The 22267-nt window shown below is 39.2% G+C and overlaps 1 non-coding gene and 1 pseudogene across 1 annotated transcript; both read left to right on the top strand.

Annotated features, from left to right (window-relative positions):
- The first annotated feature begins 12835 nt into the window (after positions 1-12835).
- Positions 12836-12942, top strand: LOC112133525 (U6 spliceosomal RNA). The gene has a single exon (XR_002915173.1). It is a non-coding gene; the product is annotated as a U6 spliceosomal RNA (small nuclear RNA).
- A 5582-nt stretch (positions 12943-18524) lies between these two features.
- LOC103890665 (heterogeneous nuclear ribonucleoprotein A1-like) lies at positions 18525-19862 on the top strand (annotated as a pseudogene).
- Positions 19863-22267: the final 2405 nt, after the last annotated feature.

The raw sequence follows: 22267 nt of genomic DNA, 5'->3' as shown, positions 1-22267 counted from the left end.
CATCTAATCCTTAAATAGAATATAATTATGAGGCTCACATGCTTATTTTATTTCTTGCATAAGAAGCCATGGTTAGAAAAATAATCAGACAACCTGGTACTCATATCAACAGTGAATGGTCAACTAGGTACCCATTTCCTCTGTCTAAAAAAGGAAATCTATGTACCTATTTCTACCATCTAAAAAGGAAACATTTAAAATAACCTAATTCATAGCATTTCTCAAAATTGTCATAACCAAAGTCTTGTTCCTAAGAAATCTGTAACGAGAAGGTGAAAACTGTTTGAAATGGAAAAATGTTTATATAGATGAATTGTTTTATAAACTTCGATATCATATTAGTCAGCTATTACAATGATAATGTTCCACACAAACCACTGCAAAACTCAGTGACTTACAACAATTAGCATTTGTTTCTTGCTCATCCATCTTTGGATCTGTTGTGGTTCAAGCTGACCTAGGTTGGACCCAGCTGGGCTTGGCTCCAAGCTGTAAGTTGGGTCCAAGTCTAATCCATGAATTGATTTCTTTCTTTCTTTCTTTCTTTCTTTCTTTCTTTCTTTCTTTCTTTCTTTCTTTCTTTCTTTCCTTCCTTCTTTCTTTCTTTCTTTCTTTCTTTCTTTCTTTCCTTCCTTCTTTCTTTCTTTCTTTCTTTCTCTCTTTCTTTCTCTTTCTCTTTCTCTTTCTTTCTTTTTTTCTTCCTTCCTTCCCTCCCTTCTTTCTTTCTCTCTCTCCTTCCTTCCTTCCTCTTTCCAGACAGAGTCTTGCTGTGTTGCCTATGCTAAAGCACAGTATCTATTCACAGGCACCATCATCGTGCACTACAGCCTGGAACTGCTGGACTCAAGCAGTCCTCCTGCCTCAGCTTCTCCAGTAGCTGACACTACCCTCCCTCTCTTCCTTCCTTCCTTCTTTCCTTCCTTCCTTCATTCTTTCCTTCCTTCCTCTTTCTTTCTCTCTCTCTCTTCTCTCTCTTTCTTTCTCTCCTTCCTTCCTTTCTCTTTCCAGACAGAGTCTTCCTGTGTTGCCCATGCTAAAGCACAGTACCTATTCACAGGCACCATCATCGTGCACTACAGCCTTGAACTGCTGGACTCAAGCAGTCCTCCTGCCTCAGCTTCTCCAGTAGCTGACACTACCCTCCCTCTCTTCCTTCCTTCCTTCTTTCCTTCCTTCCTTCATTCTTTCCTTCCTTCCTCTTTCTTTCTCTCTCTCTCTTCTCTCTCTTTCTTTCTCTCCTTCCTTCCTTTCTCTTTCCAGACAGAGTCTTCCTGTGTTGCCCATGCTAAAGCACAGTACCTATTCACAGGCACCATCATCGTGCACTACAGCCTTGAACTGCTGGACTCAAGCAATCCTCCTTCCTCAGCCTCTCCAGTAGCTGACACTATAGGCATGTGCCACCACACCAGGCTGCCCCACAGATTTCTTCTCTTCCTTGGACCAGCAGCATATTATTCTCATGGCAAAAGGCAGAATAGGAAGAGGGAAGCCCAAATGCTTATTTCAAACCTGTGCTTACAAGGCCCTTGGCATTCACTGACCGAAGTAAGTCATATGGTTAAGCCCAAGTTAAGGGATGAAAAGGTCTACTCCACCCATCATGGGGCCATTGTAATGGTGAGGATGTAATAACAAGAGAGAGAATAATTGAGTTTAATAATTCAAATATGCCTCAAATACCTTAATAAAACTGAAATATTTTTGAGCTATACCTTTCAGAGTTTTATCCTCTATGGAACATTATTGAAGTTTGCCTACATTTGTTTTGAATTTTTTTTTTTTTTTGGACCAAAATGATTGCTCTGGATATTCTGGTGTGGAACACTGAGATAGCAAGTCAGGAGTAATGCAAATGTTAAGGGAAATCCAAGTCCACCTCTAAAGAAAAATCCCTGACTTTGCATATTGATACCTATTCCTATGACCTACTTATATGCAAACATGAGGGTCTTCTATCCTACCTCACCACTGTTAATCAGACCCCATTTCTTTTCCAAAGCTCCTGGCTCTGCCTTCATCAGCTACACAGAATGCCAACATTCCTGAGTCTTCCTCAGACTTTATTTATTTATTTATTTATTGAGACGAGTCTCACTCTGTTGGCCAGGCTGGAGTGCAGTGGCACAATCTTGGCTCACTGCAACCTCCGCCTCCCGAGTTCAAGCAATTCTCCTGTCTCTGCCTCCCGAGTAGCTGGGACTAGAGGCATGTGCAACCATGCCCGGCTAATTTTTGTATTTTTAGTAGAGACGGAGTTTCACCATGTTGGCCAGGCTGGTCTAGAACTCCTGACCTCAAGTGATCTGCCCACCTTGGCCTCCCAAAGTGCTGGGATTACAGGCGGGAGCCACCGTGCCCAGCCCAGACTTTATTTTTATATCAAAAGCTCAGATGAAAGTAGTTCTTGAGGAGTCATCCAGGGTAATATTTTCCATAGTCTTCCTTGGTATTCTAAGTATTTTCTTTGGGTTAAATTATATTTCAGCCAGACACGGTGGCTCACACCTGTAATCCCAGCACTTTGGGAGGCCAAGGCGGGTGGATTACTTGAGGTCAGGAGTTCCAGACCAACCTGGGCAACATGGTGAAACCCCATCTCTACTAAAAGATATAAAAAATTAGCCGGGCGAAGTGGCTTGCACCTGCAGACCCAGCTACTTGAGGGCTGAGGCAGGACAATTGCTTGAACCCAGGAGGTGGAGGTTGCAGTGAGCAGAGATTGCGCCACTGCACTCCAACCTGGGCGACAGAGTGAGACTCCGTCTCAAAAAAAAAAAAGTCACCAGTACTGAATTAAGATTCAATGTTATATGCTCAACTTTTACCAAAGTCATTATAAGAGAAAGTCATATAAAACTTGATCTTGTTTTTGTTATTAAACAATCACTGAAGGTCATCTTCTTGCTCAATGGCCTCTTGTAATCCTTTGTCAGAAACTGCTATTACAATTTAATGCCAGAAATAATGATGCATGTTTTGAGGAATAAGTATGCTTCTTCCTTTCTGAAATCTACTCTGATTTGGTTTGGTCCTGGCTGCCAGGAAGTTAAGAGGCAAATCAAATGGTAAATCACACTAAGTTCACAGCCTTTACGATGATTTTGTACCTTCTGTCATGGCTAATTTTCTGTTTCTATTTTACTGTATGTAAACATATAGAAGCTAGCTGGCTAGCTAGATCTCCTTTAGGATAAGTTACAAAAAAAAAATCTTTTAAGGAAAGAGATACCGTCTACTGTGCCATGTATCTTTTTTTTTTTTTTTTTTTTTTTTTGAGATAGAGTCTTGCTCTGTCGCCCAGGCTGGAGTGCAGTGGCACGATCTCGGCTCACTGCAACCTCCACCTCCCGGGTTCAAGTGATTCTCCTGCCTCAGCCTCCTGAGTAGCTGGGACTACAGGTGCATGCCACCACGCCCAGCTGAGTTTTGTATTTTTAGTAGAGATGGGGTTTCATCATGTTGGCCAGAATGGTCTTGATCTCCTGACCTCATGATCTGCCCCCCTTGGCATCCCAAAGTGTTGGGATTACAGGCGTAAGCCACAGCACCCAGCCTTTTTTTTAAAAAAAAATGTTAAAGGAAATGTTGTCATTCCAGTTATTGTAAACACATAAGAAATACTGGAATTAGGGCTAAAGGATTAACAAATTTTAATAAGATATTTAGAATTATCTTCTCAGAATTGGAACACTGTAACAACAAACATTCGAATATATTCTAAACTTCAATTTAATCTTTCTTGAAAATGACAAATACATATATTTTTTAAATTAATTAATTAATTTATTTATTTATTTTGCTCCCTCGCCCAGGCTGGAGTGCAATGACACGATCTCAGCTCACTATAACCTCCACTTCCTGGGTTCAAGCAATTATCTTGCCTCAGCCTCTCGAGTAGCTGGGATTACAGGTGCATACCACCATGCCCAGCTGATTTTTTGTATTTTAGTAGAGACAGAGTTTCACCGTGTTGCCCAGGCTGGTCTCAAACTCCTGAGCTCAGGCAATCCACCCACCTTGGCCTCCCAAAGTGCTAGGATTACAGGCATGAGCCACTGCCTGTTAATTTAAATTGTTATTTGATTTAAATTGTTATTTGATTGGCATTACTAATTTACACATCATGAATTCTGTAAAATAAAATAAAAAGACCGGGCACGGTTGCTAACACCTATAATCCCAGCACTTTGGGAAGCCGAGACAGTAGAATTGCCCGAGCCCAGGAGTTAGAGACGAGCCTAGGCAACAAAGTGAGACTCTGTCTCTACCAAAAAATAAATAAATAAATAAGCCGGGCATGGTGGTTCAGGAGCCTGAGGCTAGAGGATCCCTTGAGCCCAGGAGGTCGAGCCACGTTTGCACCACTGCATTCCAGGCTGGGCGACAGAGAGAGACTCTGTCTCAAAAATAAATAAATAATTAATTTTTAAAAATTAGAATTGTTTTTATGTATTGAATACTTTGCAAAAACACAGTCTCTATAGAATACGACCTGCTTTGGGAACAGAAAACCAAATACCACATGTTCTCCCTTATAAGTGGGAACTAAATGCAGAATTCATGAACACAAACAAGAGAACAACAGACACTGGGGTGTACTTGAGAGTGGAAGGTGGGAGGAGGGAGAGGAGCAGAAAAAATAACTATTGAATACTAGGCTTAGTACTGGGTGACAAAATAATCTGTACAACAAACCCCCACGACATGAGTTTACCTATACAACAAACCTGCACACGTACCCCTCAACCTAAAAAAAAAAAAAAAAAAGAATATGACCTGCTTTGTTTAGATTGCAAAACTTCTTCAATTGTAATGTCATTCTCCCATGCTGTTTTTATATTTTGCTTAGAAAATGCAATGCAAAGGCCAGGCACGGTGGCTCACGCCTCCTGTAATCCCAGCACTTTGGGAGGCCGAGGCAGGTGGATTGCCTGAGCTCAGGAGTTCAAGACCATCTTGGGCAACATGGTGAAACGCTGTCTCTACTAAAATACAAAAAAGTAGCTGGGTGTGGTGACTGGTGCCTGTAATCCCAGCTACTCGGGAGGGTGAGGCAGGAGAATCGCTCGAGCCTAGGAGGTGAGGTTGCAGTGAGCTGAGATCATGGGACTGCACTCCAGCTTGGGCTACAGAGTGAGACTCCATCAGAAAGAAAAGAAGAGAAAGATAAGAAAGAAAAGAAAGAAAATGAAGGAAGAAAGGAAGGAAGAAAGGAAGGAAGGAAGGTAGGTAGGAAGGAAAAGAGCAATGCAGAAAAGCTGAAATTGCCATAAAATTTTGGTAGGCTTCTAAGGCTAAAGGTATCCAAAAAGGCCTATTTTATTGAATACAATTCTAAAAATTAATAGACTATGCTTTAAAGCAGTTTTAGGTTGATAGGAAAAATTGAGCATAGAGTACAGAGTTTCCACATACTCCCTCTCTCCACCACCCACTGTCTCATATACTATTTCATTTTCCATGGGAATAGTTTGTAAAATTTTTCAAGCCAAAATGATCTTATCTCACCCTTAAATGTTCCCTCCAGAATTTCACACATGCAGCATTGGCTAAGTAAATCAAATAAATAAATTCAACAGTGTGTTTCATCAACACTGTCAATATTACTTCTTTCTGGGGAGTTCTCCTTTAATTATATATAGCTTTCATTACTCCCCTCCACCCCAACTAAATCTGGTATTGTTCACATGAGCCAGTAGAGTATAAAGAAGTGATTCTACTCTTTATGTGAAAAGATAATTTCATTATTACAATAGACCATTGGTAGCTCTGACCTCCAATGACCCCCTTTCTTATTTTATTCAGAGACACTAAATGGTTTAATGGATCACAATTGTAAATGAAACATTATAGATTACAATGCTTAAACTGAGCATAGCTGAAATAAATATACTTACATTTAATGAGAAAACATTATAGTTAATTATCATTATTAGAAAAATACTTTTACATCCCGTTTAAGGCACCTCCAATTTATCTTTTCTGATTTTGTTTTTACACATTTCATCCATTTGTGCCAGTTTTAGTGCCTGGTTCTTTTTCTTTGTCAATTGCTTCTCAAAGGTAATTTGGAGAACATTTTCAATTATATCAGCTCCTTCTTTACTCTTCTTCAGAAGTTCTGACTGTTGTTGAGATAGTGTTTACCAGGTGTCAGAGATAAACTCAGGATAATTCTTGACTGAATTCTGAGGATGATGAGTGGGTGTGGGATCCTGGCCTCTATATCTCCCAGGGTGGAACACTGAGCCCAGGCTAAGTCTGATTTTTGCCTGTCCGTTCATATATACAATGTGGAACTAAAGTATGCTTGGAATTGTGCATGGGTGTGTAGCAGGATGAGCCACAGGCAAAACTCCTCAGACACCGGGTTAAAGAAGGAAGGAGGCTTTATTCGGCTGGGAGCTTTGGCAGATTTACATCTCAAGAGCTGAGCTCCCCGAAAAAGAAATACCTGGCCCTTTTAAGGGCTTACAACTCTAAGGGGTCCACGTGAAAGTGTCGTGATAGATCGAGCAAGTGTGGGGAACGTGACTGGGGGCTACATGAATCAGCTAACAGAACAGAAAGTTTTGCAGTGCTTCCTCATACAATGTCTGGAATTTACAGATAACACAAGTAGTGTAGGTCAGGGGTTAATATTATTATTATTATTATTTTAACCACCAGGGTCGGGTGGTGGCGCCAAGGTTGTCTAGCTATTTATCTTATTTCTGTTTCTTTTCAACTTTTTGCTTTCTCCCTTTTTTCCCTATCTTATAAACTAGGGAAGGGATTGGGGGGGAAGGGAAGGGCAGCAGAAGTGGTGGTCTCCTTCCTTATTTCCCCCCTTTGAGAATTTCACTTTTTAGTGGGAGTTCTCAGGTGGAGCTTGTGAATTTGTGTGGAATGACTATGGAGTGATTATGGACTCAGATACTCCTGTGGGAAATCCCTAATTATTGGTATCTGTAGGAATTTTTTCTTTTCTTTTCTTTTTTTGAGATGGAGTCTTGCTCTGTTGCCCAGACTGGGCCCAGCTAATTTTTGTATTTTTAGTAGAGACAGGTTTTCACCATGTTGGCCAGGCTGGTCTCGAACTCCTGACCTTGTGATCCACCTGCCTCAGCCTCCCAAAGTGCTGGGATTACAGGCATGAGCCACTGCTCTCAGCAAGGAATTTTTTCTTCAGTGAATCAATTTTCCCAAAGAGTAGTAAGTATCCAAATCTCTTGTAGTTGGGGGAAGGGTTGGGGAACAGTGAATGGGTAAATCTTGTCTGCCAGCTTTCTCAGAATCAAGGGAAGGAAGAAAGATGGGGTTCCATGTTTGGACTTATAGACTTTCACTTAATAATTTCCCTGGTTTCAGTAGTGTGCCTCCTGCATTACATTTTAAAAAATAATAAAAATGGCAGTTTTGAAAAGGATCCTTTGAGAACAAAAAGTTTTAACATTTGGCATATCAAAAAACCAAATTCTTGCTATCCTCCCCAAACCTTCTCTCTTGCAGTTTGTTCACCTGAATAAATGATGGCTTCCAGTTGCTCAGCATAAACTTGGGCATCATCCTCCACTCTTTTTTTCCTCTCATGCTTGCACCGGATCAATTAGTAAATCCTCTTGACTCCACCCTCACAATATAACAGCACCTCACCATCTGGTTCCCATCACCGTCATCTCTGGTCTATTGCAGATCATTGATTATCGATCTGTTGCCAATGAAGAATCTATTTTATCTGCTTAGAAGAATAAGCCATTTCTTGTCTTTGTGTTTTCCTGCCATAGTTTCCTTCTCTGGACTTGAAGAGATACTCTAATCTAACTTGTGGTAACTATGAGCCTCCTTCTTGTCTAATCACAGTCTTGGATCTCAGTACCTAGAGTTGCCCTGTGCAAAATCCTGGGAGGGAAGGCACTGATGGTGAAGAAAGGAAAAAAGCAAAAGCAGTAAACCACCTGCCTTGTAATCCTGTCCCAGGCCATGCAAACAATTCCTCAGAAAATAACTGTGAATGTCACTGTGCTGGTCATTTGTCCACTTGGTCTCAGACCCATTCTCTGCCCTTCCTTTACTCTGCTCTGGATTGCAGGGCACTGACCTCTGCAAACTGCATTTCCAAACCAGTTCCTCTTTGACAATTGGTTTCTAGTTAGAATTGACCAGTGGGGAGGCAATGACTGGAGATCGGGGGGTGGGAAGGGGGAAAGCCAGGGTATTTCTCCTTCTTTCTCTCTCTCTGCTTTGTGTGGAATCTCAGGCAGGGCTTGAGCCTTTGCCATGGTTCCAACTCTCCAGGCTTCCCAAGCTCTGCTTCTACCACTTCCTTCCTTTGTTCCTCCCGCCTTGGGAGCAATAGCAGTTTCCTGACATTTGTAAACCCTTTGTTGCCTCACTGACCTCTGATTCCTCTCAGCTCTCCCATTGCTTTTGTGACCAGGTCCCCACCTTGAATTTCTTCTATGAAGATACCTTGGTTCTGTCTTCCTGCCTGGGCCTTCAATGATGCTTCCACCTTTCAAATTCCTGCCACATACTGCTAATACCTGTTCTTAGATCTACGCTTTTAACCAGACTTCCCCCTTACCAATGCATTTTAATATTTATTTGCTTTCATATCTACTCTGAAAGTATAAAATAAAATTATCCACCTTTTATAAAAATGAAATATTTGTAGAATCCTACCCTAAGTATTTACTTCTAAAAACCGGAAATTGCAGCTTCCATTTCAGTGAATCTCTATCAAGTGTTGGTATAGAGCTAGACACTATAAAAATATTTTCTGGAATCCTCACTATAACCTGCAAGGTAGTTACTACTCCCTGCTTATAAAAGGAGAAAGCTAAGGCTCCAACATGTTAAGTAACAGAGTTGCACAGCTAGTAGATGGTGAGGTGCAGCTGCACGCTTTCATCTGTGTGCTACAAGTGCTTTCCACTGCCCTAATCTGCTTTCCTAACTCACTCCATGCCTGTCATTACGTTAATCCATATTTGCTTATCCTTTCGATCTTAATCAGCACAGTAGGTTTTATTATACCCTTACATAGCAATTTCAGGGTCACATGAAAAACACATGAATTTAGGAAATATTAAGTACAAACAGAGAACCGATTGTGTCTTGGTTAGATCAATAATTGTACATGGTTGTAAATGTCATTCCAACTACTATTTGTACACTTGAACCATGGAAACAAAATTATTTAATGAGTTAATTCTATCATCTAAAATTAATAATACATTTTAATACCCTTTGAGTACCAAAATAAAGTTAATACAGAACAGGTACTTTCATTTATTCTACAAAAAATGGAGAACCGAAGCAGTTGTTGCTTTACCTAATTATTAAACCTGTGTTTTGAATGGAGGAAGCTGCTTCCTGAGAGAAGCGGCCCCTTTTAGCAAAGGAACAGGAGTTGTAATGGAAGCAGGTCCCAGCCAATGCCAGCTTTAAATCCAAAAGGCATCCTAATGCTTTATTTGCCCACAAACACAAAGGCATGCACACAGTTTACACGTTATTTTCAAGCTCCATGTCCAAAGAAACTAGAAAAATAAGCATAAACCAAAGAAATGCTGAGGCCAGCATATCAAATGAGAATTAATCACAAATGAGAAAGAATAAATTTCATTTGAAATAGAAAATAAAATGTGACCCTATCTTCCTCCTTTTTACTGTCAAACGCTTGAACAATGGCATTCGTTTTCAGTAGTTACAAATCCTCAGAAGAAATTTGGCCTAATTTCACAGGTAACACTTGCATATTTACACATGTAGATTTGTAGCTCGTGGATTTTTCTGTGACAAATTAATATTCCACACTGGTTTCTCCCTGCTGCCTGGCATTCACTGTTGCCAATTCCTTCCAGTCTTGGCTGCCATGTGTTAAGAAATAACAAATAAATAATAGTATATTGTCAAGTAAAACACAAGCACTCTGTAGACCTCTCCAGTAAAAAAAAAAAATCTGATTATACGTTTCAAGGCAAAAAGAAAAAATTTCTTAGATGATCTACTGTTCTAAAAATACCTGTGACCCTGATCCCTTATAATAACAAAGATGATCAGAAGTTAATAAAAATTACCCTGATCTGGTCGTTATATGATGTCTGCATGTATTGAAACATCACACTACCCCATAATATGTAAAATTATTATATGTCAATTATAATTTAAAATTAATTAAATTTAAAAAATTTTACATTATCTTTGCTTACCCCCAAGGCAAAGTGAAGATGTCTAGAATGTAGTTCTGATTAACTCACAAAAAATGGGGTAAAAATAATCCTTTTTTTAAAATACTCATTTTAACAATAAACAATAAATTTTTACTTTCCCAACAAATTCCTGTTTCTACCATTTAATAGAAACATTCTGTTCACCATATTAGGCCATGCCTTTTAAAGTTTCAAATGTTTTCATGTGGAACTTATTATAAAATTATTTTCTAGACTTTTATTGGCTATAAAATATATTCATTACTAAACAGATGGGTTTGTTTTTATACTATCTTATTTTTAGATACTTCTGGGAAAGACTTTGCATAACTTCTCATGATTGAGTGCTGCCTCTAGAATAGCTAATCCTGTCTTATTTACCCCAGCACCCTTTTTGCTGGCTATTGGGAATAATGCTGCATGAATTTGGGAGTGCAGATATTTCTTTGAGATACTGATTTCAATTCCTTCAGATATACACCCAGAAATGGGAATTGCTGGGTCACATGGTAGTTTTGTTTTTTGATGAACTATACTGTTTATCTCCTTCACTCTTTATAGTTGTATAGCACTTCATTCTATGGACATATAACCCATAATTTATTTAATCAATCTCCTGCTGTTGAATAGTTGTATTGTTTCCAGTATTTTTCTCCTAAAAAAATTCTGCAATGAAAAATCTTATATTGTTTCATTCCTTATGTGTATGGATATATCTGCAGTATAAATTCTCAGAAGTGGAATTACTGGGTCAAAAGGAAAAGTGAATTGATTAATATATTAAACAGCCTTTTTCCCCACAGATTTGCTGACAGAGTATATTTGCTGTATATTCTATAAACAGAAAGTGATTGAATAAGAATATTTTTACTTCCATTATTAGAACACAAAGTATACTTTTTTATATTTCAAATCATTCTTAAAAAGAATGTGATACTAAATTGTTTTGTTTTGTTAAATAGAGTCAGGGTCTATGTTGCCCCAGCTGGTCTCAAACTCCTGGACTCAACTGATAATCCTGCCTTGGCCTCCCAAAGTGTTGAGATTACAGTCAGGAGTCACCATGCTAGGCCACCAAATTGCTTTTTGCTTTTTGGGTGTTTTTTTTGAGACGGAATCTCGCTCTGTCACCCAGGCTGGAGTACAGTGGTGCAATCTCGGCTCACTGCAACCTCTGCCTCCCAGGTTCAAGCGATTCTCCTGCCTCAGCCTCCCGAGTAGCTGGGATTACTAATTCTCCTGCCTCAGCCTCCTGGCTAATTTTTTGTATTTTTGGTAAAGATGGGGTTTCGCCATGTTGGCCAGGCTGGTCTCAAACTCCTGACCTCCAGTGATCCTTCTGCCTCAGCCTCCCAGTGTGCTGGGATTACAGGCGTGAGCCACCACACCTAGCTGACCAAATTGTTTTTAATCAGAGTGTCTAAATACACTCCTATACCATCATACTTACTAATTTCTTTGGGAAAAAAATGAGTACCAGAAATGATGTAGTATTTTATGTGCCTATTCTCTTTATTTAGGTTTTAATTCTATTTAATAAATATTGTTGCTTAGTAGTCCAAGCTCAAAAAGCATGCATAAAATATGGTTTTTAGCCACTGATGCTAGACAACTTGAGAAATTTAGGGACTTATTGTTTTTCAAAAGAAAATTTCTTACAGTATAACTAAATTTTTAAAATATGGTTTTTTATGCATGCTTTTTGAGCTTGAACTAGTAAGCAACAATACTTATTAAATAGAATTAAAACATAAATAAAGATAATAGGCACATAAAGTATTACATCATTTCTGGTACTAATTTTTTTCCCAAAGAAATTAAATAAGTATGATGGTATAGGAGTGTATGTAGACACTCTAATTAAAAACAATTTGGTCAGCTGGGCACAGTGGCTCACGCCTGTAATCTCAGCACTTTGGGAGGCTGAGGCAGGCAGATCACAAGTTCAGGAGTTCGAGACCATCCTAGCCAACATGGTGAAACCCCATCTGTATTAAAAATACAAAAAATAGCTGGGCATGGTGGCAGCTGCCTGTAATCCCAGCTACTCAGGAGGCTGAGGCAGGAGAATCGTTTGAACCTGGAAGGCAGAGGTTGCAGTGAGCCGAGATCACGCCATTGCACTCTAGCCTGGGCGACAGGGCAAGACTCTGTCTCAAAAAAAAAAAAAAAAAAAACCACACACACACACACATTTTAAAAATTTAGTTATACTATAAGAAATGTTCTTTTGAAAAACAGTATAAGTCCCTAAATTTCTCAAGTTGTCTAGCATCAGTGGCTAAAATAATATGTAAAAATAAAAACAGAAAAAAGAGCAGTAGTCAGTAACTCACCACTTAAACGTACAGCTTAAAATAGAATTTCTTAGGCAATTCTATAGCACATACTTGTGGAAAATGTTACATTCAGCAGTCAGAATTGGCCCTGGATCATCAAAACAGTGGTTGTTACCATCATTTATTAACTTGAGGCTTCTCAATTCAAGATGCTATGTAAATTGAAGACATCCGTTTTCTACCCCAAAAACACCACAATTTGGGTTGAATTCTAGCTCTACCACTTGCTGCTTGTGTGACCTTAAGCATATTAACCACTCCAAGCCTCAGTATTTCCACCTATAAAATAAGACTGCTGTGCTCACTTTGGCAGCATATATACTAAAATTGGATTGATACAGAGAAGATTAGCATGGCCCCTACACAAAGATGACATGCAAATTCATGAAGCATTCCATATTTTTAACAGACAACCTACAGAATAAGAGAAAATTTTTGCAATCTATCCATCTGACAAAGGTCTAATATCCAGAGTCTACAAGGAACTTAAACAAATTTACAAGAAAAAAAACAAACAACTCCATTAAAAAGTGGGCAAAGGACATGCACAGACATTTCTCAAAAGAAGACATCCATGCAGCCAACAAACATATGAAAAAAGCTCAACATCACTGATCATTAGAGGAACGCAAATCAAAACCACAATGCAATACCATCTCATGCCAGTCAGAATGGCGATTACTAAAAAGACAAGAAACAACAGATACTGGTGAAGTTGCGAAGAAAAAGAAACACTCTACACTGTTGGTGGGAATGAGATTAGTTCAACTATTGTGGAAAACAGTGCCGTGATTCTCCAAAGATCTACAAACAGAAATACTATTTGCTCCAGCAATCTCATTACTAGGTATATACCCGAAGGAATAGAAATCATTCTATTATAAAGATACATGCAAGCATATGTTCATTGCAGTATTATTCACAATAGCAAAGATATGGAATCAACCCAAATGCCTATCAACAGTAGACTGAATAAAGAAAATATGGTGCATATACACCATGGAATACTATGCAGCCATAAAAAGGAATGAGATCATGTCCTTTGCAGGGACATGGATGGAGCTGGAAGCCGTTATCCTCAGCAAACTAATGCAGGTACAGAAAACCAAACACCACATGTTCCACAAGTGGAACAAGCTACCACAAGTGGAAGCTGAACTATGAGAACACATGAACACATGGGGGAGAATAACACACACTGAGGACTGTTGGAGGTGGTTGCAGGGGAGGGAGAGCATCAGGAAGAACAGCTAATGGATGCTGGGCTTAATACCTGGGTGATGGGTTGATCTGTGCAGCAAACCACCATGGCACACGTTTACCTATGTAACAAACCTGCACATGTATGCCAGAACTTAAAATAAAAGTTGATTTAAAAAAATAGGGCTGCCAGACATCGTCGCATATGCCTGTAGTCCCAGCTACTCGGAAGGCAGAGGCCTGAGGATCACTTGAGCTCAGGGGTTCCAGGCTGTAGTGTGAGATGATTGTAAATGTGAATAGCCACTGCACTCCAACCTGAACAACATAGTGAGACTCCATCTCATAAAAGAAAGGCTAATAGTAGTAGCTACTCCACAGAATAGCTCTTCTTGGAGAAAATTTAATTGGATAGTAATTATAAAGTACTTATCAGAGTGTGTAGTATACAGCATGCCTTCTACTAATAGTAAGAATAATGAATGTTCTCTGATTTCAAGTTTTTCCAACATATTATGTTGCATTGGTAATCCTTCATTAAAAAATGTACTTGGCCATTTGAGGTGGCTTACACTTGTAATTCCAGCAATTTGGGAGGCCATGGGAGGAGAATCACTTGAAGCCAGGAGTTCAAGACCAGCTTGGGCAAGAAAGTGAGAACCTGTCTCTACAATAAATAAATAAATAAATAAATAAATAACTGAGGGTGGTGGTGTGTGCCTATAGTCCCAGCTACTCAGGAGGCTGAGGCAGAAGAATCATTTGATTGCCCAGGAGTTTGAGGCTGCAGTGAGCTATGATCATGTGACTGCACTCTAACCTGGGTGATAGAGCAAGACCCTGTTGCTTAAAAAAAGGACTTAAAAAAATTTTTTTTAACCTTACACAGTCTGATGTGAGAAAGACTGCCTTTGAAGCCCAGGAAATTTGAGTAACAAATACAGATTCTTGGCCCATTGGTCTAGTACTCTAGATCTCTGGTTTTCAACCTGAGTTCTATAGAATCCTAAGTTTTTTGTTGTTGTTGTTTTTGTTGGCTTTTTTTGAGACAGAGTCTTGCTGTGTCACCCAGGCTGGTGTGAACTCACACAATCTTGGCTCACTGCAACCTCTGCCTCCCAGGTTCAAGCGATTCTCCTGTCTCAGCTTCTCAAGTAGCTGGGATTACAGGTGCCCGCCACCACACCTGGCTAATTTTTGTATTTTTAGTAGAGCCAGGGTTTCACCATGTTGGCCAGGCTGGTCTTGAACTCCTGACCTCAAGTGATCCGCCTGCCTGGGCCTCCCAAAGTGCTGGAATTACAGGCGTGAGCCACCATGCCCGGCCCAAATCCTAAGATTCTAAGGAGGTTCTTTAGAGGTTCACAAATATTTGATTAGAATTTTACATTAAAACTATGATTTAGGGCCAGGTCCGGTGGCTCATGCCTGTAATCCCAGCATTTTGGGAGGCCGAGTGGGCGGATTGCTTGAGGACAGGAGTTCGAGACCAGCTTGGCCAACGTAGCAAAACCACGTCTCTACTAAAAGTACAAAAAATATTAGCTGGGCGGAATGGTACACACCTGTAATCCCAGCTACTCAGGAGGCTGAGGAACAAGAATTGCTTGAACCTGGGAGGCAGATGTTGCAATGAGCCAAGATTGCTCCACTGCACTCCAGCCTGGGTGACAGAGCAAGACTCTGTTTCAAAATAAATAGATAAATAAATAATAATTAATTAAAAAATAAAACTATGATTTAGAAAACAAATTGAATTCTCAATATGTTATACAGAAATATCCTGGAGGTTACCAACAAATTGATACTTACACTACCAGATAATTCATTTTGTACAGACCTCAGAATAAAGCTTTCTCTGCCATCTGTTTAATTGAAGAGTATCAAGAAAATCGAGCTATTAAATATCTGCTAGAATGTGAATGAGTTAGAATGTTCCCCACACTTTATAGCCAAAACAAATGCAGATATAAATTATATGCGAAGGCCATCTATAACACTTGATTTCATATTTGGTCTGATTAAAACAGCTTTATTGTTCTTGCTGATTCATTTGCTAAAAATAAATGCTGTACTTTGACATTAACTAAATTCATGCTATAAAACAGCTCATCATTAGATATTGTGTGCGAAAAAACAAACAATCTCCTGGTTAAGAGTGTATGGAGCTGGGCGTGGTGGGTCACGCTTGTAATCCCAGCACTTTGGGAGGTCGAGGTGGGCAGATCGCCTGAGGTCAGGAGTTTGAGACCAGGCTGGCCAACATGGCGAAACCCTGCCTCTACTAAAAATATAAAAATTAGTGCATCGTGGTGGCGGGCACCTATAATCCCAGCTACTGGGGAGGCTGAGGCACGAGAATTGCTTGAACCCAGGGAGCTGAGGTTGCAGTGAGCCAAAATTGTACCATTGCACTCCAGCCTGGCAACAGAGCAAGACTCCATCTCAAAAAAAAAAAAAAAAAAAAAAGTATGGAAAGTGCTTCTCAAACAAACTGTAGAAATGTGTTTAGAATAGCAAAAAAAAAAAAGTTGATTTTATAGGTACAGATTTTTGATGGAGAAGAAAAAGCAGGCAAATGAATACTAACAAGAAAATATGAGCTGATAAGATGGAAAAAATAAGAATTTAATAAAGCTTGCAGTCAGGTGTGGTGCCTCTCATCTGTAATCCCAGCATTTCAGGAAGTGAGGTGGGAGGATCACTTGAGTCTAGGAGTTAGAGGCCAGTCTGGGCAACATAGTGAGACCCAGTTTCTACAAAAAATATTAAAAATGCCAAGTGTGGTTGCGTTGCCTGTAGTCCCAGCTTCTTGGGAGGCTGAGGCAGGAGGATGGTTTGAGCCCAGGAATTTGAGGCTGCAGTGCGTCATGACTACTTCACTGCACTCCAGCCTGGGTAACAGAGCAAGATGCTCTCTCAAAAAAAAAAAAAAAAAAAAAAAAAAAAAAAAATTGGCTGGGCATGGTGGCTCATGCCTATAATCCCAGCACTTTGGGAGGCCGAGGTGGGTGGGTCATTTGAGGACAGGAGTTCGAGACCAGCCTGGCCAACATGGTGAAACCCTGCCTCTACTAAAAATACAAAAATTAGCCAGGCATGGTGGTGGACGCCTATAGTCCCAGCTACTCGGGAGGCTGAGGCAGAAGAGTCACTTGAACCCAGGAGGTGGAGGTTGCAGTGAGCCGAGATCTGCCACTGCACTCCAGTCTGGGCAACAGAGCAAGACGCTGTCTTAAAAATAAATTAAAATAAATAAATAAATAAATAAAATAAGATAAAGCTTGCAGTTAGATCATGTAGAACAAATGTACAATTATTCAATTGTGTGCATATATACACATATATATGTATATATGTATACGTGTGTGTGTGTATATGTACAAGTAAAAAATGTGGAATGGGCCAGGCGTGGTGGTTCACACCTATAATTGCAACACTTTGGCGGGCTGAGGTGGGTGGATCACTTGAGTCCACAAGTTTGCAGTCAGCCTAGTCAATGTAGTAAGACCCCATTTCTATCTAAAAGAAAGAAAAGAAAAGAGAGAGATAAAGGAAGGAAAGAAAGAAGAAAAGAAAGAAGAAAAAAAGAAAGAAAGAGAAAGGAAGGAAAGAAAGAAAGAGAGAAGGAAGGAAGGAAAGAAGAAAGGAAGGAAGGAAGGGAAGGATAGAAGAAAGGAGGGAGGGAAGAAAGGAAGGAAGGGAAGGATAGAGGAAAGGAGGGAGGGAGGAGAGGAAGAAAGTTTGCAGAATTTGATAAAGAAAATACAACATTATATACTTGTTCCTCACACCTATAATATTTGTAGTTTATAGAATAAGCAAACAATTTCCCTAGTGGCATGGAAAAGGGAAAGTTTAAATTATCCCTGACTACAGATTTGTGGTCATGATGAGGTTCCAAGGGATTTGGAATTAGGTATTTTTCTTAAAAGGTTAGGCAGGCAGAGGAGGGCAGGGAAATGAAAGGAATCACAATTCCTGGACCATGAAGCAAAGCAGCTTTATGAGGAGGTTTAAGCACACTAAGACTCACCTGTTTTACTTATCCTAAGAATAGAAATGGACTGCACAGTCAGAATAGTGAAAGAGGAAGCACATAGCTTCAAATGTGAGTTGTAGCTTCTTTCTACAGAGAGGAATCTTGAGATTGATTTGGGCACCAAGACTTATGATTTGAAGCAAAACGTCAAATATCCATTAGAAGAAGAGCCAGCACACTGTAACTTTCCCCCATAAATATAAATGTCATATTATTTGAGGAAAATTCTACATTAGATTGCAAGTAAATCATACACCACCAACCTTTGCATATCGTGTAAGTCACAACTTATTAGATATATATGATAAGCCCAGAAGCCAGCAATCATATTAAATTAAAAAGGGCTGCCAGGCGCGGTGGCTCACACCTGTAATCCCAGCACTTTGGGAGGCCGAGGTGGGTGGATCACTTGAGGTCAGGAGTTCGAGACCAGCCTGGCCAATATGGTGAAACCCCGTCTCTACTAAAAATACAAAAATTAGCCAATGTCATGGCACACACCTATAGTCCCAGCTACTTGGGAGGCTGAGGCAGGAGAATCGCTTGAACCCAGGAGGCAGGGGTTGGAGTGAGCAGAGATTGTGCCACTGCACTCCAGCCTGGGTGATAGAGTGAGACTCTGTCTCAAAAAAAAAAAAAAAAATTAAAAAGGGCCTAGAACAAAGGCATGCACAACAGCATATTAATTAACACTAGAAAGGAGATTTTAGGCTTTTTTTTTTTTTTCTGCACATGGATGCCGCCAAAGAAGCATCATTAAAGTCTCTCTTCACCCTGCCTTCATGTCTAAGTCAGAGTCTCCTAAAGAGCCCGAACAGCTGAGGAAGCTCTTCATTGGAGGGTTGAGCTTTGAAACAACCAATGAGAACCTGAGGAGCCATTTTGAGCAATGGGGAATGCTCACGGACTGTGTAGTAATGAGAGATCCAAACACCAAGCGCTCCAGGGGCTTTGGGTTTGTCACATATGCCACTGTGGAAGAGGTGGATGCAGCTATGAATTCAAGGCCACACAAGGTGGATGGAAGAGTTGTGGAACCAAAGAGAGCTGTCTCAAGAGAAGATTCTTAAAGACCAGGTGCCCACTTAACTGTGAAAAAGATATTTGTTGGTGGCATTAAAGAAGACACTGAAGAACATCACCTAAGAGATTATTTTGAACAGTATGGAAAAATTGAAGTGATTGAAATCATGACTGACTGAGGCAGTGGCAAGAAAAGGGGCTTTGCCTTTGTAACCTTTGACGACCATGACTCCGTGGATAAGATTGTCATTCAGAAATACCATACTGTGAATGGCCACAACTGTGAAGTTAGGAAAGCCCTGTCACAGCAAGAGATGGCTAGTGCTTCACCCAGCCAAAGAGGTCGAGGTGGTTCTGGAAACGTTGGTGGAGGTCGTGGAGGTAGTTTCGGTGGGAATGACAACTTTGGTCGTGGAGGAAACTTCAGTGGTCATGGTGGCTTTGGTGGCAGCCATGGTGGTGGTGGATATGGTGGCAGTGGGGATGGCTATCATGGATTTGGTAATGATGGAAGCAATTTTGGAGGTGGTGGAAGCTACAATGATTTTGGCAGTTACAACAATCAGTCTTCACATTTTGGACCCATGAAGGGAGGAAATTTTGGAGGCAGAAGCTCTGGCCCTTATGGCGGTGGAGGCCAATACTTTGCAAAACCACGAAACCAACGTGGCTATGGCAGTTCCAGCAGCAGCAGTAGCTATGGCAGTGGCAGAAGATTTTAATTAGGAAAAAAAGCTTAGCAGAAGAGGAGAGCCAGAGAAGTGACAGGGAAGCTACAGGTTACAACAGATTTGTGAACTCAGCCAAGCACAGTGGTGGCAGGGCCTAGCTGCTACAAAGAAGACATGTTTTAGACAAATACTCATGTGTATGGGCAAAAAACTCGAGGACTGTATTTGTGACTAATTGTATAACAAGTTATTTTAGTTTCTGTTCTGTGGAAAATGTAAAGCATTCCAACAAAGGGTTTTAATGTAGATTTTTTTTTTTGCACCCATGCTGTTGATTGCTAAATGTAATAGTCTGATCGTGACACTGAATAAATGTCCTTTTTTTTAATGTGCTGTGTAAAGTTAGTCTACTCTGAAGCCATCTTGGTAAATTTCCCCAACAGTGTGAAGTTAGAATTCCTTCAGGTTGATGCCAGGTTCTATCTGGAATTTATATACAACCTGCTTGGATGGAGAAGCCATTGTCTTCAGAAACCTTGGTGTAGTTGAACTGATAGTTGCTGTTGTGACCTGAAGTTCACCATTAAAAGGGATTACCCAAGCAAAGTATGGAATTATTGGTTACAAAAGTGATTGTTGGCACATCCTATGCAATATATCTAAATTGAATAATGGTACCAGAGAAAATTATAGATGGGAATGAAGCTTGTGTATCATCCATTATCATGTGTACTCAATAAACGATTTAATTCTCTTGAAAAAAAAAAGGAAGGAGATTTTAGAACAAATACTATTTAAAGCTTATTTGCATTAAACAAGATTACATACAAAAATCTGTCTTAAAATCTTTACTTTTAAAGTTATATATACTGTTACAGAAAGATATCCAAGATATAGTGCCCTTGATAAAGGCAGGATACAAAATGGATTGTTCATTTTCATAGAATATATAAATAAAATAATATGTAGGCCTCAATTAATGACTTTAAATTGTTCCTGAAGATCTTGTCATTAAATGAAAAAGTATTTTCATTCATTTTAATGGAGAAAAATTATGATCACAGTGTATTCCATCCCAAGACATCCAAACAATTCTTACAAATAGAAAAATCAGAACAATGAAAACAAAATGATGTAAGTAATAAAAAGTGTTTGAAGGTAAATAAATACACTTTGAACATAAAGTGTAGTAAATGAAACTGTATCATATTCACCAAAAGAAGAAGGTTCCTATTATGATGGAAGAAGGAAGTGGAGTTTTTCTTTGGAAGAGGGTGGAGAAGCAGATGATTAATTTTCAAGCAGGCAATTCTTTGTGGGTTCATGGTTATCTTGCACTCAAACAGCTCACAACCAACTGGAGAGTGGTAGCCACTACTGTAAAAAACAGTTTGAAATTTGGAGATAGATAGATATAGATATAGATATAGATACAGATATAGATATAAAACACAAAACTTAACAGTGGGGTTGTCAGACATGGGATTATTAGCCACTTTTACTTTCTATACTATATACCTTATAAAATTTAAGATTTACAACGAGCATGTATTTTTGTTCACAGAAAATAAAAGCTGAAGAAAAAATTGTTTATTGTAACATGTAACCAAAGCTGATACTCTTGTTATATATAAAGCTAATATATATAAACTGACAGGACTGGCCATATAATTTGTGGAGCCCCATAATTTCTGGAGCCCAGTGCAAAATGAAAGGTGGAAACTTTTGTCCTAAAATTGTTAACAATTTTAAGATGGCAACAGCAGGGCATTAAACCAAGTTCGAGGCCCTTGTAAGTGTGGGACCCAGTGTGAATACACAGGTACGGGCCCATGAAACTAGCTCTGAAAATTGATAAGGAAAACACAAAGGCTTTAGTATACAATGGAAAAAGGATATGAAAAGACAATTTATAATACAGGAAGTTAAAATGATTAGTAAACATATAAAATGTTCAAACTCACCAGTTATCGTAGAAAGGCAAGTTAAAATAACATGCCATTTCTTCCCTATCAAATTGAAAACAATATATTTTAAATGATAACACCTAATGTTGGCCTGGAGGGTAAAATGAGTATCCCATTCATTCCTAGGAGATTCTAAACTGAAATAATCCTTCTGAAAAATGATTTGATGCTATCAGGAGGTCTAAAACATTTTATAACCTTTGAGTAGATCTCCTTTTAGAAATTTAAGGAAATAACATGAAATAAGCACAAAAATATATAAACAAAGATATTTTCGGCAAAGTATTTGAAGCCGAACATTAAAAACATGCAGTAGATTTTTTAATTTAAGCATTAAATATGTCTACTATAACTAAATAATTTTCACATTTATAACCCAGAAATTCCATTTCTACTTACCTACCCTGAAGAAGCATATATTAAAGAAAATTCATTGCAGCAATGTTGGAATAGGAAAATAATGGAAATAGGACAATGACTAAATAAACTCTGATATTTTCATACTGAGGACACTTCTACATGGGAGTGGTGTTCAAAATTCTATTGATACCTATCCTTACACCTAAATACTTTAATATTTGAAAAAGGAGACATTTTATTCATGTATTGCATGCATAATTAAATTAAATTATATGTTTACATTTTTAAAGTGGAGAAAATGCTTATAACGTGATGTAATGTGGGAAAAAAGCAGAGAACTCAATTGTGCATACATCATGATGTGGAATGTATAGAGAAACTTCTAGAAGGGTACAACCCAGAATGTTATCAGTAACTGGTTGCCTCTAGGTGGAAGGATTATGTTTGTTGTGTTTTGTTTATTCTT

This window comes from Pongo abelii, chromosome 4 (genome assembly GCF_028885655.2).
Source record: "Pongo abelii isolate AG06213 chromosome 4, NHGRI_mPonAbe1-v2.0_pri, whole genome shotgun sequence".
Lineage (NCBI taxonomy): Eukaryota > Metazoa > Chordata > Mammalia > Primates > Hominidae > Pongo > Pongo abelii.
The sequence above is the reverse complement of the archived record's forward strand: the minus strand, read 5'-3'. Positions and strand labels throughout refer to the sequence as shown.